Consider the following 11,393-nt stretch of genomic DNA (forward strand, 5'->3'; position numbering starts at 1 on the left):
TAGTAGATTCACTTCACGATTTTGGCAATCTATAAAAATATCCTTAGGAACACGTCTAGACATGAGTACGACTTACCATCCACAGACTGATGGTCAGAGTGAGAGAACCATTCATACTTTAGAAGATATGCTCCGAGCCTATGTAATAGACTTTGGAAATGCGTGGGATACTCATTTACCGTTAATTGAGTTTTCCTACAACAATAGTTATCACACCAGCATCAAGGCTACACCGTTTGAGGCTCTTTATGGACGAAAATGTCATTCCCCAGTATGTTGGGCAGAAGTTGGAGATACGCAGATGGCCAGAGAACATACAGGCGATACCTTACGTACTAGGCTAGAAATAATCCATGAGAAAACTAAAAAGATCGTGCAAACTAAGGATCGATTAAAGGATGCACGTGATCGTCAAAAGAGTTATGTTGACGTAAGACGTAAGCCTTTATAATTCCAAGTTGGAGATAAAGTAATGTTCAAGGTCTCTCCTTGGAAAGGTGTAATTCGATTCGGTAAGCAAGGCAAACTAAACCCACGGTATATAGGACCTTTTGAAATTCTAGCTAGAATTAGTTCTGTCGCATACCAACTCAAGTTGCCTCAAGAGCTAAGTAATGTACACGATGTTTTTCACGTATCAAATCTCAAAATATGTCTATCCGATGACACTCTTGTGGTACCTCTCGACAAGATACAAGTCAATACCAAACTCAACTTTGTAGAAGAACCTGTCGATGGAACTCTTTGCGAGGACCTAAATTTACATGGGAACATGAAGATCAGATGAAAGAAAAATACCCCCAACTGTTTGACAAAACCCTATCCACAAGATAAATTTTGGGAAGAAAATGTTCTAACGGTGGGAGAATGTAACACTAGTCAAAATAGGTCAATAGACAATCATATGTGATTATGCCAATCATGTAATGTGATTATGTTAACCTAGTAATGTGGTAAGAATGTTATGTAGTTCATGATAAATTCTAATACAAATATGAACTTTCTTTATGATACAACTCAAATTATACATCCATACGATTCCAAAAATATAGAGAACGTTTGAATCGGACTTCGCATGAAGAAGTTATGATAACTAAACACTATAAATCTCTATAATAAGAAAAATTTAAAATAGACTTAGAATTAGCTATTTAAGTCTGAAATAGAGTTGTAGTACTCGTAAATACCTACGCGTGCATATAAAGAACGTCAAAAACGGAGTTCGTATGCAAAAGTTATGGCCTTCCGAAGATTTAGCATTTAAAAACCCTAAACTAACTAAATTCACGACGTGAGTTTTATGACACTCACGACGTGAAGAGCCATTCTATCATAATTCAGAATCTAGAGGCTGCGAGAGGATAGGATCCAAATTCACGACGTAAGCTTTATGAAACTCACGACGTGAGGAGTCATGGCCACCTTCCAAAGCTAGGGATGCAAATGGCAAGTCTATGGAGTGAATCAAGCAAGACTGATGACGTGAGCCTTATGACACTCACGACGTGAGTGTCATAAAATCTTACTATAAATAGCAAGATCGACCCCATCCATTCTTACACCTGATCTCCTTTCTCCTCTCTCATTTTCTGAGGCCCTCTTGCATCCCGAGCCCCGATGATCTTGCACGCTGACCGTTTTGCTTAGATATCATAAAATCACGCTACTAAGATGAGTTTCACGGCCCCACTTTCTAATATTTCGGGGGAAATCGCATGCTAGTCATTGTATATATGTTATTATTATGTCTATATGATAGTATATAGTTATGATAAATCGAGATATGATGGTTCTAAATATAACATTTTGAATATATGAAACTATTATCAACTTATCACTATGTTAATTTACTAATGTAGATCTTGAGTTATACTTAGGATTCTATATATATGTTGCGTGCGATATAATACCGAAGTCATATTCGAAAGTTCTAAATGTTAAGTTATATTATGTTTTTATTAATAGTTTTATGTCAAGAAAAAACCGGATATGTTATATGTTGTTATAATTAGTTTGGTGTCAAGATAAAACTTGGTATTGTTATTGATATTTTTATGTCAAGATAAAACTAGAAACATTATATGTTGTTATTATTGGTTTTAGGTCAAGAGAAAACCTGGTTTTTACTTCTAGATACAGCTATAATACTGCCTAAATATTATGAAGTTAGGAGTAATGTTTAAAAGCATAGTCTAGTAACTTAGGGTTTTAGAAATGAAGATGCTTTTGTTCTTAGAGCTATAGGAAGTCGTCAAAGTCTACATGAGTAATTGTATTCATCAACTAAGATTGGGGATCTTAGCGGAAATCCTCTGAACTATAACCGTTAATCCCATGTTAGCGAGGAAGTCGTGTATGATTAGTATACGGGCTGACCACGCCACTTGTGACTATTAGCTACAGTCAACCAAAACAAGTGATGCACTATCTTTTTATTTGTTATTATTCTGGCGTCAATGAAGCGTACGGTGTTGTTTCTCGTGTTAAATCATGAGTGTATTTGTTGTCATGGTAAATCATGAGTGTATTGTTCTATCAGAGGTATTATGTCATCGCAACGGTTACAGGCTCATGGTAGCACATTGTTAGAAACATTATACGTTGTCGTATATAAGTATTAATGTTAAGTATAAATTTTCCCCTACTTATAGCTTAAGATTAAGAAATGTTTAGGTATAACACTGAATTGATAAGTATACTATTATACCTAATGTTGGAGAGTATAAATGACACTTTCAAGATTATAATTTTGAATGTGTAAAAATGTATTATTTTATGGAGTCAAAACCTATGAACTCACCAACTTTATGTTGACGTATTTTAAAATACATGTGTTTTCAGGAACTTGAAAAATTGGTATGTATTGGAGCAGAAGAAGTTTTACTATTATGTTTATGTTCATTAAGAAGTATGTCATAGTCGGATATTATGTAATAAATACTAGGAAAACAATAATGTAACTTTCAAATATCAATAAAGGTATGTACTTTCTTTAAGTATTATTCAATGTATGTTATATAACTGTGATACGAAAAATGACGTTACATTACCTGGTGTTTCCGCCGATGGCCGGGGTGTGACAACTATCACTTCTGAACAAGAGTTGCCTCTTTTCAGAATATGTCAATATGGTCCTCCTGAAATTAACACTATAATTCCAACTGTCCCTAAGCAACCAATCTTTGGTAACCCTTAGATTGTCCTCGACAGTTGCTTAATCATTTTAGTCATATCCAATTCTAGACTTTTCCCCTCTTAATGCCTTGAGCATTTGGAATATTTAGAAAGGATGAATATTATAGCACATGCAATCGATCCTATATCTGAAGCATATGGGATATGATTCATGATGTCTCACGTAAATACATGATACTAAACTAGTCTTTTTGCTATTATATTTCTATTTCTATTTGCCAATTTCTCGTAATTTAGTTTGTGAAAAGGGATGCCGTAATCATAATCGAATTTTAGAACGCAAATAATGGACTCATATATAGAATTTCCTTATGTTGAGCCATTCCAACATAAAATTCATATATATACTTGACTAAATTTGATTAAAAACTCATGATCTAAGCTTTAGAACTGAAATGAAGTACAATTTCCTCTCCCTTCATTATTGCAAAACAACTATTTCCAGTAGAACTTTTGTTTTCTATAATTAACACTACTAACTTGCAACACTTATCATAATTATCATGCTCCCACTACCATGATGATTATTAGCATAACACTTATGCTCCCACTAGCTTTGACATGTATCTAGAAATCAGCTGGACTTCTAGAAATCAATACTTTATTGACTTTCTTACCAAAGTTCAAATTTCTGATATGAGATGCTTTGATAAAACTTTATCAAAAGTATACACCTTTCCTTAGATAGCACACATGTCTGTCTAAGCAATTTCAGAACTATGAATAGGGATGCCGTAATCATAGTCAAAATTATTTAGACCTTTTCCATGCCTCACAGGTTCATGTTAGTGTTCCGGTTAACCACACACGCTCCACTAACGACTTTGAGAATGCAAATATCACAACTGCTATCTACTTAAAATCTACTTAGTGAGAGTGTTTCCTCGCCATCATTTTCATGAATCGGAGAGAAACCTTATGACACTTAGATTTTATGTTGTACGTGTTCCTATCCATATGAATTTTTCAAAACCATAATTACAATACAAGGTTAGTGACAAATCCAAACTCATATGGACTAAACTTGTGCAATCTTAAATTCTTGCCACCTGGCAGCATAAGGGCCTACCATTGCTTCCAATTTGTTATGCAACCAATTGAGAACTCTCAAATCTCATATACAAAGCCAATTTTAACTGGAATGGGCACACAAATAGGAATATATCAACATGATAGGTTATAAACCTTAAGTCGTGTGCTAGTGATAAACTACATTTTTTTATTCTTGATTAGATCTTGAAACTTTTCCAAAATCTTTAAGACTTCCACTGTCTTCTTGACATATAAGACTCACTTGCCAAATATTCAAGAGATAGTGTGGATTCTTTATCAAGACAAACACTTCACGCAATTGGCCTAAGTTGGTCTCTGTTTTATCCAAAACATCACAACTTACCAATTTCAAATGTACAAGAGTAGAAACATAGTTTACTCTTACATTTGACTGGTGTTTATAAACCTTGTTTAGGAAGTATCACTCGAGTTACGATCTTGGAGTATCACTCTAAGACTTGTTTTGGAACGAAGTATGACTCATCTTCTTGATTTAACCATTTCAACAGTTCATGATTCCTCTTCTTAGCCGTAGGAGTGCACTAAGATTTCCTCAAATGAACAATTGTGATATGGTTTCTTAATCATTAAGATGATCACAAAAACATGATACTAAAGTACTCTCCCATCTTTTTCAGATTTTAGAAAATTTTATCTTTCTACCTAATTTGATTCTTCACATTCGTTCTACCATACATTGAAACTTTTCCAATGTTTTAGAATTATACTTAAACTTGTAAGTATAACCATATTTACCCAGCTTTAGTAAATCATGATGAATAATCTTATCTATTTTTTTGGTGGACTTGACCAGTGAACAAGAATGTGTACTCAATCCCTTAGTCCTTCACTTGACTCACATATACATGTGAACAAGGAATTAGTCTTAATTTTCCAAAGACGAAAATTTTCATTCATCATACTATACAACTTGCATGATTCCAAGTTTCGGTCCAATTGAAACTTTGGTGATGAGAATCTTTCCTTATTTGGTAAATTTAGATATTACCACAAATGAAAGAATCAAACCCACATTTCCATTATTGCTAGAAAAATACAAATATCAATTTTTCAATAAAATCCATTGCAAGGAGATATAAATAAAATAAAACAAAATTTTATTTCTTTATCAAATGCGGAAAAACTTTTTCCTTACAATGCAACTTTAAATGGAAACTATGCTATTACATATTTCCTAGCAATCTATCATGACTCCTAAGTAGTAGCTCAAGAACCCGATCTTCGAACCATGCAATTGAAATCCATCATCACGATCAGATTCAGCATACTCTTTCTTTAAGTTTCCTTCCCTTTGATTGATCCTACCAAACATCAAAATGTAACCAAATCAAATTTTGTATTGAGAATCATCAATAAGGAACTTAACAGAGTTAGATAGTGGATGTGACAACCGTCAAATTTCGGTCAAGTCAAAGTCAACTAAAGTCAGCAAGTCAAACCGTTTGACTCAATTTGCCCATGAGTACTAAAATTCACACTATGAAACTTCTACATAACTTCTCTTCTAATGAGAAATCATAAAGAAACAAGTGCGAACATCTAGATCTCCTTAACCTAAAACTGTAGTACGTGGCGAGCCAAACCGATAAAACAATGATGCTTACTCATTGGGAGTGTGTAGGATCCTTAAACAAGGCTTAACAGGGTTTACGAACCATGCATTTCGATGCCGGACACTCACAATTGTCACACATGGATCCTCTCTCAATCGTTTTCACTCTATCTCTCTTTATGTCAAATCTCTCCCAAATCTCTCCAAGTATGTGAAATCTCTCTCAAATATCTCTCGGCATTATAAATCTCTCCAAGAATGTCAAATCTCTCCCAAATCCCTCTAAGTATGTGAAATCTCTCTCAAATATCTCTCTGTATGAGAAATCTCTCCAAGAATGTCAAATCTCTCCCAAATCTCTCCAAGTATGTGAAATCTCTCTCAAATATCTCTTTGTATGAGAAATCTCTCCAAGAATGTCAAATCTCTCCCAAATCTCTCCAAGTATGTGAAAACTCTCGCAAATATCTCTCTGTATTAGAAATCTCTCCAAGAATGTCAAATCTCTCCCAAATCTCTCCAAGTGTGAGAAATCTCTCCCAAATCTCTCTCAAAAGTTTCCCGTAACTTTTTGGAATCATTCGGGTCATTCCGACCCTTAACCGGGTCAAAAACGGCTTAAAACGGGGTAAAAACGAGAAAACGGGACCTTAGGAACCGAAACCCCTCTTAGGAACCGAAACTTCCTGATGAAGAAGGCTGCTGAACCGAACCGAAGGTACTGTTCACTACAGTTCATTCGGTTTTTGACTTCTCGCCTTTTATCTCCGAACCGAGCCTCTGTTGGCTAAGGGCGCGAGGACCGAGCCTCTGTTGGCTAAGGGCGCGAGGACCGAGCCTCGGTTCTCGGTCGCCTCATCTGTTCCCTTCTCTCGCTCTGTCTCCGTCGCTCGCTTCTCGCTCTGTCTCTACTCGCGCCCCTCTGTTCTCTCTTCTCCCCTCTCGGTTCCTTCCCTTCCCTCTTCTCCCCTCTCGGTTTCTGCCTCCCTCTCTCTCGGTTCAGCATCAGAAGGCCGAGCCTCGACCAGAATTCGCAAATTTGTCACTTTTAGCCCATTTTTGATATTTTTAACATTTTAAGCCCGTTTTTCGTGATTTTAAAGCGGGATTTTCACCAGAAATTATATTTTAACATAATAAACTCTAAATATTCATAATTTAAACATATTTTGATGAAAATCATTATTTAAATAATAAAAATCAAATGGGTGAATTATTAAAGGTGGAGTGTTGACTTTGCCTTATCCAATGTCACAAGCAACCACCCCACACCCACTCTTTGACTAACCACACCTCCCCACCTTACCTAAGTCACTTCAATGTCCCTTACACTCAATTTACACTCATTCCCACGTTTTTAGAGCTGGAACAAACATCCTCTCTCCTCATTTTCTCTCATTTGCCCTCATTTCACTAAGTATCAAACACCACTTTCTCTCAAACTTTTCCCACTCCAATTTCGAGATTCAAGGCTGATTTTCAAGTGTTCTTCCACTCTTAGTAAGTATAATTCATCCTCCATCATATTAGCGTTAGAGCTTCGAATCTTCAAGTGATTCTTCAAGTGTTCTTGGGTTGAACACTTCTCTTCTTCAACACTTATCTACTGAAATCACTCAAGGTGAGTTCATACCCCTACATTTTTATGTTTTCTCAAGTTTTCAGGGGGGGAATAAAAGTTAAAACACTAAGAACATAACTAAATTTTTCTAACAGCCTTCATCAGAAAAGTTCAACTCCATTCATGGACTGTTTTGGGCATCTTAAACATTTTTGTTTTCAAAACTGTACAAGGTGCAAATAGTTCAAGTTTTTAGCTTTAAAATGACTACTTGCACATCTCCATACGATTTTTCTACAATTTATGGTGATTTTTACAAAACTGCCTATCATCTCAAACAACAATCCGGACCAGTCTGTGATTATGGACTTTTTCACCCAAGTTGGAGGTCATTAAAAATCGTGATAAAAATTATGAGTAAACTAGACACATTTTTTGAACTCTCAGAATTTACGGATCTAGTTTTCGACTTCGTATGACTTTTCTATGATTTTTCCAAAACAGGGCAGAATTGCTAAATTTAGCCAACAGCATGTAAATATCATAACACTTTGTAATATGTTGAGCAAAGTGTATAATCATAAGCTCTAATTATTGAATGTGTTTCTTTGTTAGTTTATCATCATGAACTGAAACTAAGTCATTCATAATAAATATATTTCATTCATTTTAGAACACGTATATTAAACTATAAAAAGTATAGTTTGATAAATTCATAACACTAATACATTTCTATAAAAGAATTCATACATATTACATACATTTTAGATAAACTATAATAGGTATAGTTTATGATACATCACTCAACACACTCGTACAAAAAGGGTACATTCATACAAGAAAGATTTATATTCACACACATTTCACGTAAACTTGTTAACCTATATTGTGAGACTCTCTCTCTCTCTCCCCGTACGTCCGAGTGCGGGATATAATTCCTGGTAGTTATAATCAGAATCTCCTTGAGGGAGAACGTGATACTTGTATATAGATCTATATTGGGTTTGACACCCCACACCTTGCTGCTAGCTACAGTTGGACCTGCAGGTCTACGGGTGACAAACGTCATTTTATTTTTCGCGACACTGAGAACGTCGTGGCAGGTTCACATAGTCATAGTATGATTATAGCGACTCACATAGGGAACACTCCATAAGTTTACGGGATTTTATTTTTAAAACCTAAATGGGTTTTATGTCGATTTAAAATCACCTTTTTATCTCTATGAGTACAGATATTATTGTACACTTTTGGTTTTGGTAGTTACGACTACACATCATTTGAAACCACATTTATACTTTTAAGTATGGTCAATACTTGTTATTTTTCGGTCCTCTAATTTAGGACTACATATATATAAAGTATTAACGAACATGAGAACATACAGAAATTTCATTTAATTCAAACGTGTCCATGTCCATTTAAGTGCATAACATTTTCTAATAATAAGAAAGGTTACTTATACATTTTGGTCTTCAGTCATAAGACTACATTACGCAGATTTTAAAGAAAATATCGGATTTTCGGGATACATATTCTAACGCTTTTACAAGGAAAACGATTTACTTTTCCAACGAAATCTCTTATGAACTCACCAACCTTTGTGTTGACACTTTTCAAAACTACTTGTATTCTCGGGAATTCAGTGAAAACATGAAATCAACAACGTTTTGAGGATGGGACGATAAATCGTCAAACAGTTCATTTTGTATTATAATGGAATTGATGTGAATCATGTAAACATGTGCTTTGATGTAACGTTTTCAATTATATTTGTGTTGGTTGTATTTACTTTGAGCACTATTATACTCATTGTTGTGATACTCTACATGAAGTCCTCCACCCCCGGACGTTTCCACCATCCTTGGTTTGGGGGTGTGACAGATTGGTATCAGAGCATTGTTTATAGTGAACTCAGTATATCGAACCACATAAGATATACAAACTATAAATGCATTGGGACTAAGTCTCTGATTTAAAGTTTCAAAACAACTATACTTTTAGAAATAAATAGTTTCTTATTAAGGGTATACATGCATACATACATATTAAGGTCAGCACCACTCTAGAACAAAACAAAAGTAATGATTGTTGAATATCACAGGTAAGCTCGGGGATGCATGGTCAGTCCTGGGAGTGGCATAGCCTGATCAACTATGCTGGTCCGAGGAGTGATTAGCACATGCCCAAGGATAGTTGTGATATGGCAACAAGTCTAAAACTTACCAACACTACCACAATGATAACAATAGAATAGAACATGAGTTTAAAATACTATAGGAGTATTTTGTAATATCATAACTTATATGAAAACTAAATAGATCCTTAATAATAGGTCTATAGTCCCTAAGTGGATACTTAAGGTTATATATAACTTAGAAATTATAGACTTAGAATTTGTGGTTATTACTTTACTTCCTTTTCCTTGTTTGGATGTGGACCTAGAGTGGGATCACTTATTCAAAGGTCTATCGTATCTTGTTATATGTAATTAGTATGCACTATGTCATTATATAAGTAACTAATAAGGATTACCCCCTATAAGTAATTGATAATAGAGTTAGACGCATAGTACTTATCTCCTCCACTTCTATTCTCGCAAATACGACATAGCAAGATCCTACTTACCGGACGACCCTTACTTTCTTAATCCGAACTCGAGGAATGGTGAATGATTATGAGAAGAATCATAAGCGGGACCGGAGGTAATCAATCCTCCATGCATAGCAAGGATTCCGTGAACCGTTTCGACTATAACGAACCCATGAACCGTTGGGCAATCGTGATCGAGGGTTGAATGTCGACAACAATGAAAACAACCACCATGTGGAGACCAACGAGCGTGCTATGACCTCAACCACGGGGGACCGACGGACAAAGCCCTCCCGGCAAAGACCCGGTGGATCGCGATCATCGGGGATTAAAACAAGAAGACTACAATCTGAGTTCAGAAAACTACGCACTACTATAGACCCCACCATCTCATGTACCGGTGACTCAGAATTATACTACTATTCCCGAGACCAACTCTCTTTTAGGACCTTATCACCACTCGTGAAGTGGAAAGAGAGTAACAGGGTAGGACACACATCATTCAAAAAAAAAGGGATGATTGTAGCCAACCGTTGATTGGCAAAGCTACAAAATTGCATCGACCTTGCCTCAGGCATCACAAAGGATGGATCATCGTAAGTAGAGTTCATGCCGCTCACCACGCCTGGTAAATTAGCTTCATAAGTATGCGTTGGTGCTACTCTATTGTAAGTAAAATCACGACACTACATATTAAGTGACCATACTAATCAAGAAATCTATCTACTATCAGAGCCCGCCCATGCTCAAATGTGAAGTAGACCTGCATCGAGGTCAAAATTTTCACTGAAACCATGATTTCTAGAGTCATATTAACAAGATGGGTTTAGGATGTACCTAACACACTCGAAGGACTATCTAGCCTTAATTATATAACTAAGCATACATCAATAGGTCGTGATAAGGACCTAGCTTGGGTCAAGTATATGGTTTCACTTGGAAACAGAACTACTAAAATACATGAGTTTATTATACAAAGAATCTCGTTATAAATTGTTTTCAGAACACCCTAAACAACCGAACTTTGATACAAATCGATATGAGATAAACTTAGTTAGAAAACTCGCGACATATAGCCATCCTAGAAACTCATTATCGTCTCACCTTTAAGCATTTGTTGAGGAGTTTCTTCTTCATAGACCTATGGGTGCGATCATACCAGCACTAATGCACCGGATCCCATCAAAATTCCTCAGCCAAGTTTGTTCGGACAAACATGATTCTAAGACGAGTGAAGCTTAATGTCCGTATGAAACCCACTCCTGCCTACTGCCATAACTCCATATCGGGAGCGTTAGCAGAAACACTAAGGATAGTACAGTAATGTGCAAAAATTTATATGCGTAAATATAAATTGTAAGGATGCACTTAAGACAATCATTTCCACTAACGATGTCGTTTTTCGTCATGAAACAGAGC

Source organism: Lactuca saligna, chromosome 1, assembly GCF_052625555.1.
Source record: "Lactuca saligna cultivar CGN05327 chromosome 1, ASM5262555v1, whole genome shotgun sequence".
NCBI lineage: Eukaryota > Viridiplantae > Streptophyta > Magnoliopsida > Asterales > Asteraceae > Lactuca > Lactuca saligna.